The sequence below is a fragment of the Scyliorhinus torazame genome, chromosome 12 (genome assembly GCF_047496885.1).
Source record: "Scyliorhinus torazame isolate Kashiwa2021f chromosome 12, sScyTor2.1, whole genome shotgun sequence".
Lineage (NCBI taxonomy): Eukaryota > Metazoa > Chordata > Chondrichthyes > Carcharhiniformes > Scyliorhinidae > Scyliorhinus > Scyliorhinus torazame.
Window position 1 is genome coordinate 146,067,562 of NC_092718.1, and position 23,203 is coordinate 146,090,764.

At 47.9% G+C, this 23,203-nt stretch overlaps 1 protein-coding gene across 2 annotated transcripts in view; it reads left to right on the top strand.

The window, feature by feature from the left end:
* Positions 1 to 13,912: 13,912 nt before the first annotated feature.
* camkk1a (calcium/calmodulin-dependent protein kinase kinase 1, alpha a) overlaps positions 13,913 to 23,203 on the top strand; it is a 329,689-nt gene continuing 320,398 nt past the window's right edge. The window contains exons 1-2 of one of the 2 annotated variants that reach the window (XM_072469148.1): positions 13,913 to 14,081; positions 20,572 to 20,698. The gene's annotated coding sequence lies outside the window, so the exon portion shown is untranslated. The remainder of the gene's footprint in view (positions 14,082 to 20,571; positions 20,699 to 23,203) is intronic. The other variant, XM_072469142.1, reaches the window with a different exon arrangement.

Here is a 23,203-nt window from a genome sequence, read left to right on the forward strand (position 1 = left end):
GGGCAACAGACCAGGAGAAACCCTTCCCCATGATATCAAGATTTTATTATTAAAGAATTGTTCATAGAATTTACAGTGCAGAAGGAGGCTATTTGGCCCATCGAGTCTGCACCGGCTCTTGGAAAGAGCACCCCACTTAACCCATACAGGGATGTGTGGGAAATGGGTACTCTTTCCCACACATCCCTGTAGCTCAGTAACCCCACCTAACCTAAGGGCAATTTATCATGGCCAATCCACCTAACCTGCACATCTTTGGACTGTGGGAGGAAACCGGAGCACCTGGAGGTAACCCAGGCACACACAGGGAGGATGTGCAGACTCCGCACAGACAGTGACCCAAGCCGGGAATCGAACATGGGACCCTGGAGCTGTGAAGCAACTGTGATAAACACTGTGCTACCATGCCGCCTCTCCCTCCACTCTATAGTCTGCTATCCCATCTCGTCAAAGAGGCAATTCCTGGTGGGATTGCGAGAGACAATCCCCCCTCTACCTGTCAAAGGCATCTGTGCATTTTACAGAGTCTGCTATGAAACCCGCTGGAAATGCGAGTTGTGAACAGTAATACAAGAAAGGAAATGATTCAGTAGGGATTCAAGCACCAATTACAGCATCATTAATCAAAAGCTCAACGTGTCTCGAGCACAGTTTCAATACTCTAGTGATGAAATGCTCCCCCCTTCCACCCCACAGTGACTTAGCACTGAGCAAGTACAAGAGATCACTGAAGCTTAACACATGAATAACACAGGTGTTTATTGTAACACCAGCGATAATTTTCAAGCTCTATAAATTCTCCACAAGGGATAAATTTATTCTTTTCAAACTTCATGCATTATCCTGATGAAAATAAATAACCAGCAATGTTTGTTTAAGCTTTTCTTCCGTTCATTTTGGAATGGAGTGGTTTCAAAGGATGTATTGTAAGCAAAATTGGACTCAATATTCTAATTGCAGCCTCACCAATGATTTGTATAAGCTTAGCATAACCACTTCCCCAAAAGACAACACAGCTGAGCTTGGTCTTTGTGGTGTTGGGTGCTCTGAGGTACAGATGAACCAACACGGTTGCGATTGGTACAACGCAGTTTTATTCCAACTTGTTATTTACAGATCTGTCTTGGTACTCAGCACGTGGTGACCGTGTGAGTGTCTTGTTAATCAGGTCCTGACCTTGACCTGTCTCCAGATGGCAAGTAGGTGTCGTGTTTCTTGTCTTATACTGTGTCTGCTCTTGTCTGTGATTGGTTGTCGTGTTATGTGTGCTAATTGGTCTGTTGGTCTATCTATCATGATGTGTGTGTTTGAATATCATGACATCCCCCCTTTTTTTACAAGATTATGTGCCTACGTGGTTATAAATATGAATGTGTCCTGAGTGCAGCTAAAGGTGTGTGTGCGTGATATTTACAGCATGTACATGTGGCGTAACTATATACAAGGGGCGATGTCAGGTGTGGCATGCTAACGAGGTTGTACCATAACAAAAGAAGAAAAACTTTGAAGTGTGGTCTGGTCAAACGAGATCTGGAACGATAAAACAGTAACATGTTACAATACAATAGTTGCTAAACTTTGACGTGTGAACAGTCTCATAAGTCCAGTCTAGTAGGTGGGCGACGAATTCGGGTTGACCGCCTCAAGGGTGGGTCGAGAACCACCGGCTGAGGCGCGAGCCTGGCCACGGGTGGCGACAGAAGGGGCATGGTATACGGCAGCTCCACAAAGTCACTATCAGGAACCAGTGGAGGACACGGCGTCTGTGTATGGTTCCGTTGCGAGCATGGAAGTAGGCGAAGGGCTCGCCAATTGCGCCTACGCACGGATCCATCCGGCATGCGTACCAGGAACGAGCGGGGAGCCACGCGTCGGAGAACTTCAGCAGGTGCTGACCAGCCACCGTCTGGTAGATGAATGTGGACGTTGTCTCCAGGGGCCAGGGGGGGAAGATCAGTTGCCCTTGTGTCGTACGATCTCTTCTGGCGATCACGCTGTAGTTGCATCCTATGCAATACCGGAGCATGGCCTGTTGTTGGTGCCAGGATGGAAGGCACAGTGGTTCTGAGGGTGCGACCCATCAGCAGCTGTGCTGGTGACACACCCATGGCTAGCGGGGCCGAGCGATAGGCCAGCAGGGCGAGTTGAAAGTCCGATCCGGCAGCAGCAGCCTTGCAGAGGAGCCGCTTGGCAATGTGAACGCCCTTCTCCGCCTTTCCATTGGACTGGGGATGCAGAGGGCTGGACGTCACGTGTGTGAAGCCATACGAGGCGGCAAAGGACGACCATTCATGGCTGGCAAAACAAGGCCCATTGTCCGACATGCCAGTCATCGGAATGCTGTGGCGAGCAAAGGTGTCTTTGCAGGCCCTGATGACAGCAGACGACGTCAGATCGTGCAGGCGTATGACTTCAGGGTAGTTTGAGAAGTAGTCAACTATGATGACATAGTCCATTCCAAGCGCGTGAAATAGGTCGACACCCACCTTCGCCCAGGGGGACGTCACCAGCTCATGGGGCAGAAGCGTCTCAGGAGGTTGCGCCGGCTGAAACCTTTGGCAGGTGGGGCAGTTGAGCACCATGTTGGCAATTTCGTCACTGATGCCCGGCCAGTATACCGCCTCTCGGGCCCTCCGTCTGCACTTCTCGACCCCCAAGTGGCCTTCGTGTATTTGATCGAGAACCAGCTGGCGCAACATGTGCGGAATGACGATCCTGTCTAGCTTAAGAAGGATCCCATCAATGATGGCTAGGTCGTCCCGTATATTATAGAATTGCGGGCTCTGCCCTTTGAGCCATCCTCCCGTCATGTGGCGCATCACTCGCTGCAGAAGGGGGTTGGCCGCTGTCTCTCGGCGGATGCGGGCCAGACTGGAGTCGTCAGCCGGCAGATTTGCCGCTGTCAAGGCCACCTGTGCCTCGACCTGACATACGAACCCCTCCGCATCTGGTGGCGTACTCACTGCTCGGGATAGGGTGTCCGCCACGACGAGGTCCTTCCCTGGCGTGTAGACCAGTTGGAAGTCATACCTCCTGAGTTTAAGTAGGATGCGCTGGAGGCGAGGGGTCATGTCATTCAGGTCCTTGTTTATTATGTTGACCAGGGGGCGGTGGTCAGTTTCGACCGTGAATCGTGGAAGACCATAGACATAGAACATAGAACATTACAGCGCAGTACAGGCCCTTCGGCCCTCGATGTTGCGCCGACCTGTGAAACCATTCTAAAGCCCATCTACACTATTCCCTTATCGTCCATATGTCTATCCAATGACCATTTGAATGCCCTTAGTGTTGGCGAGTCCACTACTGTTGCAGGCAGGGCATTCCACGCCCTTACTACTCCCTGAGTAAAGAACCTACCTCTGACATCTGTCTTCTATCTATCTCCCCTCAATTTAAAGCTATGTCCCCTCGTGCTAGACATCACCATCCGAGGAAAAAGGCTCTCACTTAGCGGAGGAAGTGTTTTATTTGGAGGTGTCTCAATTCCTGTCCTTTGCTAGTTTCCACTTCCTTGTCAGTTCATCCAGTGTCACCAGTCTGCGCCCTACATAGAAGTCCCCGACCGTCAATGTGCCCCCGTCCCGCCTCCATCTTTTGAAGGTGGTATCCAACATGGCTGGGGGGAATCTGTGATTGCCGCAGATGGGGGCCATGGGTGACATTTTGGTTATCCCGAAGTGCGGTGTCAACTGGGTCCACGTTTTCAGCGTGGCCGCTACCACTAGGCTTGTTGTGCATCTTGCTGAGGAGGATGGGAGTGCTGCTGTAGCCAGGGCCCGGAGGGTCGTTCCTTTACAGGATGCCTCCTCCATTTATACCCAATCTGTGTCGGGTTCTTATACCCATCCCCTTTCTGCCGTTGCTGCCCCGTATTGGCTGCTTAATGTAAGGCATAGGTCATAATAAACCCCAGATTGCCCATGGAGGTTTCTATTCATGTTCAAACACTAAACAATGATAAACAAATGCCAATATGAATGTCACTACACAGTTTCTGAAGCTGCAGACTTATAAAAAAAAAAGAATATATAGTTGGCAGGTTCCACTAGACCATATAATGATGTAAAAATGTTCAAAACAACTTGAGAAATGTCTGGTGTACCATTTTCTAAACAGTACGAAGTCTTACAACACCAGGTTAAAGTCCAACAGGTTTGTTTCGATGTCACTAGCTTTCGGAGCGCTGCTCCTTCCTCAGGTGAATGAAGAGGTCTGCTCCAGAAACATATATATAGACAGATTCAAAGATGCCAGACAATGCTTTGAATGCGAGCATTAGCAGGTGATTAAATCTTTACAGATCCAGAGATGGGGTAACCCCAGGTTAAAGAGGTGTGAATTGTATCAAGCCAGGACAGTTGGTAGGATTTCGCAGGCCAGATGGTGGGGGATGAATGTAATCCCAGGTCCCGGTTGAGGCCGCACTCATGTGTGCGGAACTTGGCTATAAGTTTCTGCTCAGCGATTCTGCGTTGTCGCGCGTCCTGAAGGCCGCCTTGGAGAACGCTTACCCGGAGATCAGAGGCTGAATGCCCTTGACTGCTGAAGTGTTCCCCGACTGGAAGGGAACATTCCTGCCTGGTGATTGTTGCGCGATGTCCGTTCATTCGTTGTCGCAGCGTCTGCATGGTCTCGCCAATGTACCACGCTTCGGGACATCCTTTCCTGCAGCGTATGAGGTAGACAACGTTGGCCGAGTCGCACGAGTATGTACCGCGTACCTGGTGGGTGGTGTTCTCACGTGTAATAGTGGTATCCATGTCGATGATCTGGCACGTCTAAACAAGATTAGCAACAGGTAAATGCCAGCATACTGAGCCAAGGATGATGGTTTAAACCACAAATGCTCAGCTGAGAAATCTGCTACCAGCAGGATGAGTAGCTGAGGGGTGATAATGGATTTTCTGCCAAAACAATTCTCAGGATATTAAAAAAAATATATGCAAAGATACTCGATAGGGTAGGCATACAGACCACAACAGCAAAGTACTGTCGATGCTGGAAATCTGATATAAAAACAGAAAATGCTGGAAATACTCAGCAGGTCTGGCAGCATCTGTGAAGGCAAACAGAGTTAATGTTACCGGTCAGTGATCCTTCAGCAGAACATTTCTTCTGGTAGGCAAATCCATAATGAAGAAACATTTTCCATATAAAGGACTATGAAAAGCTAAAATTCTCTCCTCCAAAAGGTTGAGGAACCAGATCAATCAAAGCTTTTTAGGGTGAGGTTCAGACATTTTATTAGAAAAGAGAATGAAGGGATTTGGAACAAAGTTACATAAATAGAGTTGAGGTACAGATAAACTATGATCTGACTGAATGGCAGTAGGGGTTCATGGGACTGAATTGCCTACTCTTGTTCCTTATGTATGTGAAAAATACCCACACAAGTGTGCTAACAGGCAGGAAACAGACCCTTCACCAGACCCACTCAGAAACATTATGGCCGGGATTCTCCAATCCTGCGGCCAAGTTCTGATGGCGGCGTGAAAAGTGGCGCGAGCCACTCCGGCGACAACGGGCTTCAACTGACAGCTATCCACCCCTTCCTAGGGGGCTAGTATGGCGGTGGAGTGGTGTCCACAGCTCCGGTACCCGAAAGCCGGCGCGAGTCCGTGCATGCGCACCACGGGTGGCACGAGTTCACGCATGCGCGTGGGTTCTCTTCTCTGCGGAGCCCTACACGGGCCCGGCGCGGAGGAACATAGGCCCCTACGGAACGTCCCACGCCTTCGGGAAGTCGGCCCATCTGGGGTGGCGCATCGGGGGCGGGCCTTCAGGCGACTTCCTGAGGCCGTTCCAACGGCGTGTAGCGTGCTCACCGATGATGCTGTTTTGGAGGGGGTGGAGCTTCTGAAAACAGGCACCGCCCCCCCCATTTCGACGTCATAATGGATTCGCCGCCCGATCGCCAAGTACGATTTTGGAGTCGGCAATCGGAGAATCCGGCCTGATGTGTTGACACCAAAGGCGAATCCATGGACTTTTACAACAGAAAAATAAAAAAAGGGCAGAATGAACAAGTTTAAAATGGGGGCTAAAATATATTGTTTTTGCCCAATCATCCCTCTCCTTTTAACCGGCTTCATCTGAAGATGATCCTCAGTATTGAGTCCCCGTGTGAGGGTATAATGAGACTGATGCTAATGATCCAAAGGGGGTAATTTTAGCCCATAGTTAGCCTTTGGTTGAGTGATAACATGCCTATCATGTCCATCTCTTGAGTCAGAAGATTGGAGGCTCACCCCGGAGAACCCCAAAAAGGGGATTAGAATTCCATCTGGTGGGAATTATGTTCAGGCAGAGCGACCTCTGGCCGAGTGATAATCTGCTCATGTCTGACTATAAGAAGAGTGAGATTCAAGTCCAACTCCACTATGAACTGATGTCCAGCAGGGCACTCATATCCGATGAAAAGGAGAGTTGGGGCACTTGAGTCTTGCTTGCAGCCCACACCAGAGCAGGTCATACATCTCATTGACATGCACATGTGCCACGTCACATGTGCATGTGACTCATCCCCAGAGCATCTCGAAAACAAGGACTCCTACATCAGACTCCTATTTATTGACTACAGCTCCGCCTTCAACATCATAATTCCAGCCAAGCTCATATCAAAGCTCCAAAAGCTTGGACTTGGCTCCCCACTCTGCAACTGGATCCTCGATTTTCTGACCAACAGACCACAATCAGTAAGAATGAACAACAACACCTCCTCCACAATAGTCCTCAACACCGAGGCCCCGCAAGGCTGTGTACTTAGCCCCCTACTCTACTCCCTGTACACAAACAACTGCGTGGCAAAACTTGGTTCCAACTCCATCTACAAGTTTGCTGGCGATACGACCATAGTGGGCCGGATCTCGAATAACGACGAGTCCGAATACAGGCGGGAGATAGAGAACCTAGTGGAGTGGTGTAGCGACAACAATCTCTCCCTCAATGCCAGCAAAACTAAAGAGCTGGTCACTGACTTCAGGAAGCAAAGTACTGTACACACCCCTGTCAGCATCAACGGGGCGGAGGTGGAGATGGTTAGCAGTTTCAAATTCCTAGGGGTGCACATCTCCAAAAATCTGTCCTGGTCCACCCATGTCGATGCTACCACCAGGAAAGCACAACAGCGCCTTTACTTCCTCAGGAAACTAAGGAAATTCGGCATGTCCACATTAACCCTTACCAACTTTTACAGATGCACCATAGAAAGCATCCTATTGGGCTGCATCACAGCCTGGTATGGCAGCTGCTCGGCCAAGGACCGCAAGAAACTTCAGAGAGTCGTGAACACCGCCCAGTCCATCACACGAACCTACCTCCCATCTATTGACTCCATCTACACCTCCCTCTGCCTGGGGAAAGCGGGCAGCATAATCAAAGATCCCTTCCACCCGGCTTACTCACTCTTCCAACTTCTTCCATTGGGCAGGAGATACAGAAGTCTGAGAACACGCACGAACAGACTCAAAAACAGCTTTTCCCCCACTGTCACCAGACTCCTAAATTACCCTCTTATGGACTGACCTCATTAACACTACACCCTGTATGCTTCATCCGATGCCAGTGCTTATGTAGTTACATTGTCTATCTTGTGTTGCCCTATTATGTATTTTCTTTTATTCCCTTTTCTTCTCATGTACTTAATGATCTGTTGAGCTGCTCGCAGAAAAATACTTTTCACTGTACCTCGGTACACGTGACAATAAACAAATCCAATCCAATCCACAGCACCAGGGACCCAGGTTGAATTCCAGCCTTTGGGTCACTGTCTGTGTGGAGCTTGCACTTTCTCCACGTGTCTGTGTGGGTTGCCTCCGGGTGCTCCGGTTTCCTCACAGTCCAAAGATGTGCAGGTTAGGGGGATGGGCCATGATACATTGCACCTTTAGTGTTCAAAGGTTAAGTGGGGTGGCAGGGATAGGGTAGAACATAAAACATTACAGCGCAGTACAGGCCCTTCGGCCCTCGATGTTGCGCCAACCTGTGAAACCACTCTCAAGCCCATCTACACTATTCCCTTATCATCCATATGTCTATCCAATGACCATTTGAATGCCCTTAGTGTTGGCGAGTCCACTACTGTTGCAGGCAGGGCATTCCACGCCCTTACTACTTTCTGAGTAAAGAACCTACCTCTGACATCTGTCTTATATCTATCTCCCCTCAATTTAAAGGTATGTCCCCTCATGCTAGACATCACCATCCAAGGAAAAAGGCTCTCACTGTCCACCCTATCCAACCCTCCGATCATTTTGTATGCCTCAATTAAGTCACCGCTTAACCGTCTTCTCTCTAACGAAAACAGCCTCAAGTCCCTCAGCCTTTCCTCATAAGATCTTCCCTCCACACCAGGCAACATTCTGGTAAATCTCCTCTGCACCCTTTCCAATGCTTCCACATCTTTCCTATAATGCGGCGACCAGAATTGCACGCAATACTCCAAATGCAGCCGCACCAGAGTTTTGTACAGCTGCAACATGACCTCATGGCTCCGAAACTCAATCCCTCTACCAATAAAAGCAAACACACTATACGGCTTCTTAACAACCCTCTCAACCTGGGTGGCAACTTTCAGGGATCTATGTACATGGACACCGAGATCTCTCTGCTCATCCACACTACCAAGAATCTTACCATTAGCCCAGTACTCTGTCTTCCTGTTATTCCTTCCGAAATGAAGCACCTCACACTTTTCTGCATTAAACTCCATTTGCCACCTCTCAGCCCAGCGCTGCAGCTTATCTATGTCCCTCTGTAACTTGAAACATCCTTCCGCACTGCCCACAACTCCACCGACTTTAGTGTCATCTGCAAATTTACTCACCCATCTTTCTACGCCCTCCTCCAGGTCATTTACCAAAATGACAAAAGCAGTGGCCCCAAAACAGATCCTTGTGGGACACCACTAGTAACTGGACTCCAGTCTGAACACTTCCAATCAACCACCATCCTTTTTCTTCTTCCAGCTAGCCAATTTCTGATCCAAACTGCTAAATCACCCTGAATCCCATGCCTCTGTATTTTCTGCAGTAGCGTACCGTGGGGAATCTTATCAACTGAAATCTATATACACCACATCAACTGCTTTACCCTCATCCACCTGTTTGATCACCTTCTCAAATAACTCAATAAGGTTTGTGAGGCACAACCTACCCTTCACAAAACCGTGTTGACTATCTCTAATCAAATTATTCCTTTCCAGATGATTATACACCCAATCTCTTGTAAACCTTTCCAAGATTTTGCCCACAACAGACGTAAGACTCACTGGTCTATAGTTACCGGGGTTGTCTCTACACCCCTTCTTGAACAAGGGGACAACATTTGCTATCCTCCAGTCTTCTGGCACTATTCCTGTAGACAAAGATGACTTAAAGATCAAAGCCAAAGGCTCAGCAATCTCCTCCCTAGCTTCCCAGAGAATCCTAGGATAAATCCCATCCGGCCCAGGGGATCTATCTATTTTCACACTTTCCAGAATTGCTGACACCTCCTCCTTATGAACCTCAAGCCCTTCTAGTCTAATAGCCTGAATCTCAGTATTCTCCTCGACAACATTGTCTTTTTCCTGTGTGAATACTGATGAAAAATATTCATTTAGCACCTCTCCTATCTCCTCGGACTCCAAGCACAACTTCCCACTACTGTCCTTGACTGGCCCTACTCTAACCCTCGTCATTCTTTTATTCCTGACATATCTATAGAAAGCTTTACGGTTATCCTTGATCTTACCTGCCAAAGCCTTCTCATGTCCCCTCCTGGCTCTTCTTAGTTCTCTCTTTAGGTCCTTCCTAGCTAACTTGTAACTCTCGAGCGCCCTAACTGAACCTCCATGTCTCATCTTTACATAAGCCTCCTTCTTCCTCTTGACAAGTGTTTCGACTGCTTTAGTAAACCACGGTTCCCTTGCTCGACAACTTCCTCCCTGTCTGACAGGTACATACTTATCAAGGACACACAGTAGCTGTTCCTTGAACAAGCTCCACATTTCCATTGTGCCCATCCCCTGCAGTTTTCCTCTCCATCCGATGCATCCTAAGTCTTGCCTCATCACATCATAATTGCCTTTCCCCCAGATATAACTCTTGCCCTGCGGTATATACCTATCCCTTTCCATCACTAAAGTAAATGTAATCGAATTGTGGTCACTATCACCAAAGTTCTCACCTACCTCCAAATCTAACATCTGTCCTGGTTCATTACCCAGTACCAAATCCAAAATATCCTCGCCTCTCGTTGGCCTATCTACATACTGTGTCAGGAAACCGTCCTGCACACATTGGACAAAAACGGACCCATGTAAAGTACTCGAACTATAGCGTTTCCAGTCAATATTTGGAAAGTTAAAGTCCCCCATAACAACTACCCTGTTGCTTTCACTCCTATCCAGAATCATCTTTGCAATCCTTTCCTCTACATCTCTGGAACTTTTCGGAGGCCTGTAGAAAACCCCTAACAGGGTGACCTCTCCTTTCCTGTTTCTAACCTCAGCCCATACTACCTCAGTAGATGAGTCCTCATCAAACGTCCTTTCTGCCACCGTAATACTGTCCTTGACTAACAATGCCACCCCTCCCCCTCTTTTACCACCTTCCCTGAGCTTACTGAAATATCTAAATCCCGGCACCTGCAACAACCATTCCTGTACCTGCTCTATCCATGTCTCCGAAATGGCCACAACATCGAAGTCCCAGGTACCAACCCATGCTGCAAGTTCACCCACCTTATTCCGGATGCTCCTGGCATTGAAGAAGACACACTTTAAACTACGTTCCTGCCTGCCGGTACACTCCTGCAACTTTAAAACCTTACTCATGACCTCATTACTCTCAACCTCCTGTATACTGGAGCTACAATTCAGGTTCTCAAGCCCCTGCTGAACTAGTTTAAACCCTCCCAAAGAGCATTAGCAAATTTCCCCACCAGGATATTGGTACCCCTCTGGTCCAGGTGTAGACCACCCCGTTTGTCGAGTTCCCACCAACCCCAGAATGAGCCCCAATTATCCAGAAATCTGAAACCCTCCCTCCTGCACCATCCCTGTAGCCACGCGTTCAACTCCTTTCTCTCCCTATTCCTCGTCTCGCTATCATGTGGCACGGGTAACAACCCAGAGATAATAACTCTGTTTGTCCTAGATCTAAGTTTCCACACTAGCTCCCTGAATTCCTGCCTTACATCCCTATCCCTTCTCATACCTATGTCGTTGGTACCTATGTGGACCACGACTTGGGGCTGCTGCCCCTCCCCCTTAAGGATCCCGAAAACACGATCTGAGGCATCACACACCCTGGCACCAGGGAGGCAACACATCAACCATGAGTCTCTCTCGTTCCCACAGTATCTCCTATCTATCCCCCTAACTCTACTCCTCTCCCCCCTTCCCTTCTAAGCAACAGGGACAGACTCTGTGCCAGAGACCTGTACCCCATGGCTTACCCCTGGTAAGACCCCCCCCCCCCCCCCACCAACAGTATCCAAAGTGGTATACTTGTTACTAAGGGGAACGACCACAGGGGATCCCTGTACTGACTGCTTCCTCCCAGCCCCTCTCACCATCACCCATCTATCTATTCTTCGGAGTAACTACATCCCTGAAGGTTCTATCTATGACCACCTCTGACTCCCAAATGATCCGAAGTTCATCCAGCTCCAGTTCCCTAACGCGGTTTCTGAGGAGCTGGCGATGGGTGCACTTCCCATAGGTGAAATCAGCAGGGTCACTGACGGCATCCCTCACCTCAACCATTCTGCAGGAGGAACATTGCACTACCTTCCCTGCCATCCTCTCTAGATAAAAAAGAAAGAAAGAAAGAGCTTACCTGTTATTCACTCCGCTTCTCAGCAAGCACTCACTCAGCAACCTCTGCGTCCCGCACGATAACACCTGAAGGAAAATAAAAGAAAATCTACTTACCAACAGCCAATCAGCATCTCCGCTCTACTGCCCTCTGCTGGATGCTTGTCTTCACTTAAACAGCTCGGGTCTCTTGCTCAGGTATACCTTCAAGTTAGGGCGACCACAATGGAGGTATGCAAATTTCACCCACAACAGCCAATCAGCAGCTCCGCTCTACTGCCCGCTACTGGATGCTTGCCTTTACTTTACCAGCTAGGCTCTCTTGCTCAGGTACACCTTCAAGTTAGGGTGACCACAACCGAGGTATGCAAAAATACCCCGCAGCAGCCAATTGGCAGCTCCGCTCTACTGCACCCTGCTGGATGCTTGTCTTCACTTGAACAACTAGGGTCTCGTGCTCAGGGACACCTTCAAGTTAGGGTGACCACAATGGAAGTGTTCCAATTTCCTCCGCTACAGCCAATCAGCAGCTCTGCTCTGCTGCCCCCTGTTGGATGCTTGCCTTCACTTGAAAAGCAAGGTCTCTTGCTCAGTTACACCTTCAGGTTAGGGTGACCATAACGGAGATATGCAAATTTCCCCTGCAACAGCCAATCATCAGTTCTGCTCTACTGCCCTCTGCTGGATGCTTGTCTTCACTTGAACAGCTAGGGTCTCTTGCTCAGTACACCTTCAAGTTAGGGTGACTAAAACGGAGGTATGCAAATTTCACCCACAACAGCCAATCAGCAGATCCGCTCTACTGCCCGCTGCTGGATGCTTGTCTTCACTTGAACAGCTAGGGTCTCTTGTTCAGGTACACCATCAAGTTAGGGTGACCACAACGGAGGCATGCAAATTTCCCCTGTAACAGCCAATCAGCAGCTCCGCTCTACAGCCCGCTGCTGGATGCTTGTCTTCACTTGAACAGTTAGGGTCTCCTGCTCAGGTACACCTTCAAGTTAGGGTGACCACAATGGATGTTTGCAAATTTCCCCCGCAACAGCCAATCAGCTTCTCAGCTCTACTGCCCTCCACTGGATGCTTGTCTTCACTTGAACTGCTAGGGTCTCTTGCTCAGGTACACCTTCAAGTTAGGGTGAGTGGGAGGCATGGGCCTAGGTAGGCTGCTCTTTCATAGGGTTGGTGCAGACTCGATGGGCTGGATGGCCTCCTTCTGCACTGCAGGGAATCTATGATTCTAGACAGGACACATAAGGCAAGTGAAAACTCGGCACCTCCTCCTCCCTAGTATCTGGTTCCAAAGTCCTGAGCGAAACGAGTTATGCAATGGTGCAGGACACAATGGGCAGACACGCATCTGAATGGTTGTTTGGAATTTTAATCTGTTCCCCCCTGCGGGCAGACTCTTTTGAACTCTGTCTGACTTGCCTTTCCATTGGTAAATCCACTCCCTTCAGTTTGCACTGGTGGGATTTCACCCCTGCATTTTGCTCTCTTGTAAATTTCAGTTCATCCTGAGACTATGGCTGGCCTCAATCAGTTCCCAGTTTAAAACGTAAATGCCTCAATTTCAAATCCTCCCCTTCCAGTCCCTCCTTGGCTTCACCCTTCCATAGCTCAGCAATCTCCTCCAGCCCTAAATCTCTACCAGAACCTTGTGTCCTGTGTGCTAATCCTCAACTCAACATTGAAATGAAAATCGCTTATTGTCACAAGTAGGCTTCAAATGAAGTTACTGTGAAAAGCCTCCTTCCTTCCCTTTCCTTATCCTTCCTTTCTCTCTCTCTCTCTCCCTTCAAGCGCCTCACGACCCCCCTCATGTATTCTGACCCCTTTTCTCCAGCTCCGTGTCAGTCTGTGCCCAGGAGACCAGTGCGAAGTACTCGAGGGCGTTATTACAATAGAGGCGCTATATGAATGCAAGTTGTGGTGCTGCTGCTGAAGCCCCCGATGTTGGTAGCCAAGCATGACCTGCCTATTTAAGATAAAATAACTGTTTAATGCACTGTGGTCCTGCCTCTTTAAAACAACAATCCTTTAGGAAAGGTTCATGTCAAAATGCTAAGTTTTTGCACACTTTAAATTTAGCCAGAGAATCGGCCCCGGCGTTGGGACCTGGCGGAAGCCCTGACGGCGGGCTCCGGCAGTGGGTCCGAGTGCAGCAGAGCCTGCGGAGCGGAGCCCGAGGAGCACAGCCCAGCCCAGCCGAGGGCAGCGGCACTGCGGCGGCAGCAGCCGGGGATCGGTACCGGGACAGGGAGTGCAGCAAGCCGAGGTAGGAGCAACCGGGCTAGTCCCGCGGCAGCAAAACACAGGGGAGCCGAGAGAGTGTCTGTAATAAACAGAAATCAGGGACATTACTGTGTCTGTAATAAACAGAAATCAGGGACATTACAGTGTCTGTAATAAACAGAAATCAGGGACATTACAGTGTCTGTAATAAACAGAAATCAGGGACATTACTCTGTAATAAACAGAATCAGGGACATTACTCTGTAATAAACAGAAATCAGGGGCATTACTGTGTCTGTAATAAACAGAAATCAGGGACATTACAGTGTCTGTAATAAACAGAAATCAGGGACATTACTGTGTCTGTAATAAACAGAAATCAGGGACATTACAGTGTCTGTAATAAACAGAAATCAGGGACATTACAGTGTCTGTAATAAACAGAAATCAGGGACATTACAGTGTCTGTAATAAACAGAAATCAGGGACATTACTCTGTAATAAACAGAATCAGGGACATTACTCTGTAATAAACAGAAATCAGGGGCATTACTGTGTCTGTAATAAACAGAAATCAGGGACATTACAGTGTCTGTAATAAACAGAAATCAGGGACATTACTCTGTCTGTAATAAACAGAAATCAGGGGCATTACTGTGTCTGTAATAAACAGAAATCAGGGGCATTACTGTGTCTGTAATAAACAGAAATCAGGGACATTACTGTGTCTGTAATAAACAGAAATCAGGGACATTACAGTGTCTGTAATAAACTGAAATCAGGGGCATTACTGTGTCTGTAATAAACAGAAATCAGGGGCATTACTGTGTCTGTAATAAACAGAAATCAGGGGCATTACTGTGTAATAAACTGAAATCAGGGGCATTACTGTGTCTGTAATAAACAGAAATCAGGGACATTACTGTGTCTGTAACAAACAGAAATCCCCTGATTACTGTGTCTGTAACAAACAGACATCAGGGACATTACTGTGTAATAACGGAAATCAGGGGCGTTACTGTGTCTATAATATGATTAACACTACGATGTGGCCATTACGGAGACATGGTTAGAACAGGGACAGGAATGGTTGTTGGAAGTTCCGGGGTATAGATGTTTCAGTAAGTGTAGGGAAGGAGGTAAAAGAGGTGGCGGAGTAGCATTGTTAATCAAGGATAGTTTAACGGCTGCAGAATGGCAGTTCGAAGGGGATCTGCCTACTGAGGTAATATAGGCCGAAGTTAGAAAAAGGAAAGGAGCGGTCACGTTGTTAGGAGTTTTCTATAGGCCCCCAAATAGTAATAGAGATGTGGAGGAAGAAATTGCAAAACAGATTATGGATAGGTGTGGAGGTCTCAGGGTAGTTGTCATGGGCGACTTTAACTTTCCAAATATTGATTGGAACCTCCATAGGTCGAACAGTTCGGATGGGGCAGTTATTGTACAGTGTGTGCAGGAGGGTTTCCTGACACAATATGTGGATAGGCCGACAAGAGGGGGGCCACATTGGATTTCGTACTGGGTAATGAACCGGGCCAAGTGTTAGATTTGTTTGTGGGAGAGCACTTTGGAGATAGTGACCACAATTCGGTGACTTTCAGTATTGCAATGGAGAAGGATAGTGTCATACGGCAGGGCAAGGCTTATAATTGGGGGAGGGGTAATTATGATGCGATTAGGCAAGAATTAGTGAGCATAAGATGGGAACAGAAACTGTCAGGGAAAGGCACAAATGAAAAGTGGAGCTTGTTCAAGGAACAAATACTGCGTGTCCTTGATAGTTATGTCCCTGTCAGGCAGGGAGGAAATGGCCGTGTGAGGGAACCATGGTTCACAAAAGAGGTTGAATGTCTTGTCAAGAGGAAAAAGGAAGCGTATGTAAGGATGAGAAAACAAGTTTCAGTTGGGTCGCTTGAGGGTTACAAGGTAGCAAAGAATGAGCTAAAAAAAAGGGCTTATGAGAGCTAGGAGGGGGCAAGAGAAGGCCTTGGCGGGTCAGATCAAGGAAAACCTCAAGGCTTTTTACTCTTATGTGCGAAATAAAAGAATGACCCAGGTGAGGTTAGGGCCGGTCTAGGACAATAATGGGGACTTGTGCATGGAGTCAGAAGAAATAGGAGAGGCGTTGAATGAATACTTTTCTTCAGTGTTCACCAAGGAGGGGGCCATGTTTTTGAGGATGAGAGCGTGATACAGGCGGGTTGGCTGAAGGAGGTAGATGTTCTGAGGAAGGATGTATTAGCAATTTTGAAAAACTTTAGGGCCGACAAGTCCCCTGGGCCAGATAGGATATATCCAAGGATTCTTTAGGTGGCAAGGGATGAGATTGCAGAGCCTTTGGCTTTGATCTCTGGGTACTCACTGTCAACAGGGATAGTGCCAGAGGACTGGAGAGTGGCGAATGTTGTTCCTCTGATTAAGAAAGGGAATAGGCATGATCCTGGTAATTATAGGCTGGTTAGTCTTACTTCGGTGGTCGATAAGTTAATGGAAAAGGTCCTGAAGAATAGGATTTATGACCATTTGGAAAGATGCAGCTTAATCCGGGATAGTCAACACGGATTCGTGAAGGGTAAGACTTGCCTCACAAATTTGATTGAATTCTTTGAGGAGGTAACTGTGTGTGTAGATGAAGGTAGAGCAGTTGATGTCATATACATGGATTTTAGTAAGGCGTTTGATAAGGTTCCCCATGGTCGGCTTATGAAGAAAGTAAGGAGGTGTGGGATAGAGGGAAATTTGACCAATTGGATAAGTAACTGGCTATCTCATAGAAGACAGAGGGTGGTGGTGGATGGAAAATTTTCAGACTGGAGACCAGTTACCAGCGGTGTACCACAGGGATCAGTGCTGGGTCCTCTGCTATTTGTGATTTTTATCAATGACTTGAAGGAGGGGGCTGAAGGGCGGGTCAGTACATTTACTGATGACACCAAGATTGGTAGAGTAGTGGATGAGGTGGAGGGCTTGTTGTAGGCTGCAAAGAGACATTGATAGGATGCAGAGCTGGGCAGGAAAATGGCAGATGGAGTTTAACCCTGATAAGTGCGAGGTGATTCATTTTGGTAGAAAATCACCTCGAATTTGAATGCGGATTACAGGGTCAACAGTGTCATAATATACACACAAGTATATGATGGTGCACAGACAGACAGTGAGTGACACAAAGGATGACCAGTGAACACACAGAACACAGCAGCCAATCACCAGACAGGACACGGCCACTATATAACCAGGGGGCACTAGTTTTCCCGCTCTCTTGGGATGCAGCCTCTGAGACAGTCAGAGCCTGTGAGCAACAACTAGAACATCCACCATGTGGTAGTAAGATAGTCTGGTCAGGTTAGCCTCAGGTCTCCAGTCAACTCTGCCTAGTGTCAACCCACAGTTCAAGCATGTTTAATAGTTAAGAGTTTAATGAAATCGATTTGCATTTCTTCAAGTGTTGGAAGCCTGTCTCTCTCTCTGCTACAGTAAACGCAGTCCTCGCAGACCCAGCTTACCCAACACATCATGGTACCAGTGAGTTAGGCTCGAGTTTGACGGACCTACCTTGAGATAGTCTGCCTTTGACCAGCGATCAGCTATCCGGGAACATGGACAGCGTCCGCCCTCCCCCGCAGCTCCGCATCGCCGGCAACCTCGGTGCTAACTGGAAGACTTTCAAACAGAAGTTCCAGCTGTATCTTGACGTCACTGACCTCGAAACCGCATCGGATGCGAGGAAGATCGCTCTCTTCCTCTCTACAACCGGGGACCACGCTATCCACATTTACAACTCCCTCACCTTTGCTGAAGGTGAGGACAAGACAAAGTTTAAAACAGTCCTGCTGAAGTTCGCCAGCCACTGTGACACCGAAGTCAACGAGAGCCTTGAACGCTGTGTGTTCCAGCAGAGGCTTCAGGGCAAGGGTGAACCTTTTCAGTCCTTCTTAACCCATCTCCGTATCCTCGCGCAATCCTGCAACTACGGCTCCACTTCCGACTCCGTGATCCACGACCAGATCGTTTTCGGGGTCCATTCCGATCCCCTTCGCCAGCAACTCCTCAAAGTTAAGCAGCTCATCCTCACCATCACCATCAAAACCTGCATCCTACGCTAATGACCGGTACTCCCATATCAAGGCGGCAGAGACGGCGCGGCAAGGCCGTAAAACAGCTGAGTATGGATGAGGACAGCCATTTTGCGCGCTTTTCCCGGGCTCCTGCGCATGCACACAACGACCGAGGGGACGGCGAGGCCGAGGATCGAACTGCGCATGTGCGCACGTCTTTCAACCGTACCGCGCATGCGCGGTGGCACACGGAACGTCCTGACGTCGGCGTCATGACGTGCAACAACTGTGGCTCCACCCACTTAAAGCGGCAATGTCCCGCGAAACTTCGACGGTGTCTCCAGTGTGGCAAGCTTGGCCACTACGCAGCCCTGTGCAGATCTGCTCAACTGCCCACCACACAGCGATCCCAGCCGCAGCGCAGGAACGTCCGGTCAGTACAGCAACCCGTTGCAGACTCCGACTCCGACATGGTTCCAGATCCCGACACCAAGGATCTCACATCCCCACTCCGGGTGGGCATCATCACCAAGCATACGATGCTTTCCAAAAAAAAGGCTAATCCACTCCCAGTGCTGAGCATTGATCCAGACGACGAGTGGCGTGTCACCCTAACGGTCAACGAATCTCGCATACGCTTCAGGCTGGACACCAGCGCTTCAGCGAACCTCATTTTGAAGTCTGACCTGGATACTATCCGCGTCAAGCCGAGCATTCTTCCATCGGCCTGCCAGCTTATCGATTACAATGGCTGTTACTGTGTCTAATAAACAGAAATCAGGGACATTACTGTGTCTGTAATAAACAGAAATCAGCGGCATTACTGTCTCTATAATAACAGAAATTATGGGCATTACTGTGCCTGTAATAAACAGAAATCAGGGGCATTATTTTGTCTGCAATAATAAGAAATTAGGGGCATTACTGTGTTTGTAATAACAGCAATCTGGGGCATTACTGTGTCTGAAATACAGCAATCAGGGGCATGACTGTGCCTGTAATAACAGCAATCAGGGGCATTACTGTGCCTGTAATAACAGCAATCAGGGGCATTATTTTGTCTGCAATAATAAGAAATTAGGGGCATTACTGTGTTTGTAATAACAGCAATCAGGGGCATTACTGTGTCTGAAATACAGCAATCAGGGGCATGACTGTGACTGTAATAACAGCAATCAGGGGCATTACTGTGCCTGTAATAACAGCAATCAGGGGCATTACTGTGCCTGTAATAACAGAGATGTGGAATTAACAGTTGAATGAGCATGTCATAAAAACCATCTGATTGGTTAATATCCTTTAGGGAAGGAAATCTGCTTAACCGGTCTGGCCTACATGTGACTCCAGACCCACAGAATTGGAGGGCAATTAATGATGGACAATCACGATGCCCACACCCTGTGAATGAATAGAAATATACAAATACAGCAAAAGAACTGGGGTGGGATTGTCTGTTCATGCCGGCGGTGAATGGGAGTTTCGACCAAGCGCAAATTCTCCCTTCATGCTGGCGCATGGCAAACCCGGCTCGGAGAATCGCGGCTCTGCCCACTATTGCATATTTCCATTGTAGGTGTTGGGCAACAGTCCCTGGGTCTCAGGTGCAAACAATCTGGCGGTCAGACCGTATGATTTTCTGTAACGAGAAAAGTATATATTTTCTAAATGACGTTTTTTTCCAATTAAAGGGCAATTTAGCGTCTTTGGATTTGTGGGGGTGAGACCCACACAGACACGTGGAGAATGTGCAAACTCCACACGGACAGTGACCTAGGGCCGTGATTGAACCCGGGTCCTCGGCGCCGTGAGGTAGCAGTGCTAACCAATGCGCCACCGTGCTGTCCTATAGGCAAACATATATTAAATTAATAATGTAATTATTAATAAATAATTAAGTAATTAGTAATTAATTAATTATTAATTAATTAATTATTAATTGATTAAGCGTGGCACGATAGCACAGTGGTTAGCACTGTTGCTTCATAGCACCAGGGACCCGGGTTCAAACCCAAATTCAATTCCTGTTTGGGTCACTGTCTGTGCGGAGTCTGCACGATCTCCCCGTGTCTGCGTGGGTTTCCTCCGGGTGCTCCGGTTTCCTCCCACAAGTCCCGATATACATGCTTGTTAGGTGAGTTGGACAGTCTGAATTCTCCTTCAGTGTACACGAACAGACGCCGGAGTGTGGCGACGAGGGGATTTTCGCAGTAACTACATTGCAGTGTTAATGTAAGCCTATTTGTGACTCTAATTAAAATTATTTTTATTATTAACATAAAAATCAGAATTTGCACAGCAATGCTTCTTCCTTGTGGTATGGTCTGGGGCTGATGCAGTTCAACCAATTCGTACTGGAATTAAAACAGCAGATGCTGGAAACACTTGGCAGGTCAGGCACGTCTGGATGGAGGTCAAGGTTAGTGTTTCAGAACGTTTATCCAGCTGAGTGTTTACCAGCCCGTTCTGTTTTTATTTCAGATTTCCAGCATCCACAGTATTTTTGGTACCATCCCGTTGTAACTTCATCCCTGGAACACATACCAAGGCTGCAGCCAGACATATTTCATTCACTGGTGATCGAGGTAACCTACTGACCACAGCAAAGGTATCTTGTCACTGGAAAATATTTTTGCATTGCTATATCGAACATATTTTCAAGTGAGCGTGTAGGCGAGGATTACGATCTCTTCGAAAATCAGGAAAGGAAGAGGAGTGAGGAAATATATTCTGTATAATTTGGATGGGATGTTTGTAGCAAAAATACCTATTGCATTTAAATAACAAAGAGAAATACGAATATGAAAAAGTTATTGACTGTCGGTAAAGACTGGTAACATCTGGCTGTGGATGACCGAGATTGTTGAGCATTGGAGTATTGTTAATTAAAATCGATGTAATGTGTCCTGAGTTGGAGACAAGGCAGGCATGTAAACAGAAGGGGGAAAGGCCTTTGGAGAGAAACACACTCAAAAACAAATATCTCTTGAATAAGAAATCACTTAAGCATCAATAAAGGACAGGATAAATATGTATACAAAATAGGAGCAGAAGTTGGCCATTTATCCCGTCGAGCGAGACAAGACATGAGCACAAGGAAGGTTCCTTAATATTGTATTTCTGACTCGTGATCAATCTGTGATTGAATTGTTCTCCCAATGTTTTGGTGGATTTCTGTGTTAAAGCGAGCGGGAGGTTGGTCTAATTACTTTATTCCGGTACCGACGATGGGAATTCCAGGGACCTTTATAAAGCAGAACTCAACACAAAACATGTGTTATCCCAGTTTCAAAAGAGTGCACCTTACTGCACCTCTGTGTGAGTTTACGCATCTGCTCTCTGTGTTAAAATGCCAGTTTTGTACCAAGCTCCAGTTTGTTTTCACTATGTGTCCTTGCCCAAAAGGAACATGACTGTCTAAACCCATCTCACATTGGTGCCTTTGTAGCCAGCAGAAGGCATACCTAGGCCATCACGTTTGTGCTTGACCATTTCCACTTCTTTCTGTCTGCTGGGTGTGTACTGATCTGTACTATACTGTGCCAGTCTAATCACCCAAAGGCCTAGTCTAATAATGGAGAAAACCTGAACTCAATTCGTGTCATGTCAAAGAATTTAAATGATGTGGAGATGCTGGCATTGGACTGGGGTGGGCACAGTAAGGACCAGGTTAAAGTCCGACTGGTTTCTTTGGAATCACTAGCTTTTGGAGTGTAGCTCCTTCATCAGGTGAGAGAAAAGGATTTAAATTCAGTTTAAAATCCAACCCTGGGATGGGCATTACTCGCAAGGTTGGCATTTATTGCACATCCCCTGTTGCTATTGAGAAGATGGTAGTGAGTTGCTTTCCTCAACTGCTGGAGTCACGCATAAATGTAAATATTATGATGCAGTGCACATTTGACACCCCTTGTCGTGAAGGTACTCCCACACTGCTGTCACTGGACTAGTAATCCGCAGGTCTCTGGGGACTCCAGTTCGAATCCCACCATGGCAGATGCTGAAATTTGAATTCCACAAAAATCTGGAATTAGCAGTCTAATGATGATCACAAAACCGTTGTCGCAAAACCCATCTGAAAATCTGCCGTCCTTACCTGGTCTGGCCTACATGTGATTCCAGGTCCACAGCAATGTGGTTGGCGCTTCAATGTCCTCTGAAATGGTCTAGCAAACCACTCAGTTCAAAGGCAATTTGGGGTGGACAATAAATGCTGGCCCAGCCAGCGATGCCATGAAGTCATCATTTTAAAAAAGTTCCAAAATTTTGATCTCTCAGCAATGAAGGAGCAGCGCTATATGTCCAAGTCAGAATGGTGAGTGACTTGCAGGTGGTGGCGGCTCCATGCACCTTGCTATTCATGTCCCACTTGGTGCAGGTCCTGGCTTTGAGAGGTGCTGCTGCTTTGGTGAGTTGTTACAGTGCATCCTTGCCGACTGCCTCTTGCTGTATCCCACAACACTCCCCCATGGCCCAAATGAACATCAACTCAACCTGACAATCAACCCCAATGTTTGCTACATAATACAGTTCAAGGACTTTGGAAAATGTCAATATCATTTTCCACAAGGCATGGTTTCAATGGGGCCTAATATTCATTCCTTAATCTTACCAAATAGTAATTATAGACACCCATTAAGATGTAGTTTTCCTACGGGGCACAAATGAGGTCCATGTCATGTGACGAATGAAGGCATTTCTGATATATTGGGCTGGATTCCCCGCAGCCCCGCGCTGAAATTGCGATTGGCGTGGGGGCGGAGAATCAACTTCCGCGCCGGAATCGGGCCCGGCGCCAGTCCGGCGATTCTCCGGGACCTGAGAATCAGCGTTTTCTCCGTGCGGCTGGGGGTCTATTGCCAGAGACCCGCCCATCGATCCTCCGCTCCCAACCAGCTGAATTCCCGACGGCATGGTTCTAACCACCTGTTGTCGTTTGGGAACCTCACATGGCGGCTGCAGACTCAGTCCGCGGCCGCCCAAGTGGGGAGCGGGGGGATCGGGTACTGGAAGTGGGGCCTTATGGGCGGCCGGGGGACAGATCGGGCCGGTCGGATCTTCGGGGGCGCAGCCGATCGGGGCGGGGGCCTACATCTTGCAGCTGCCTCCGCGG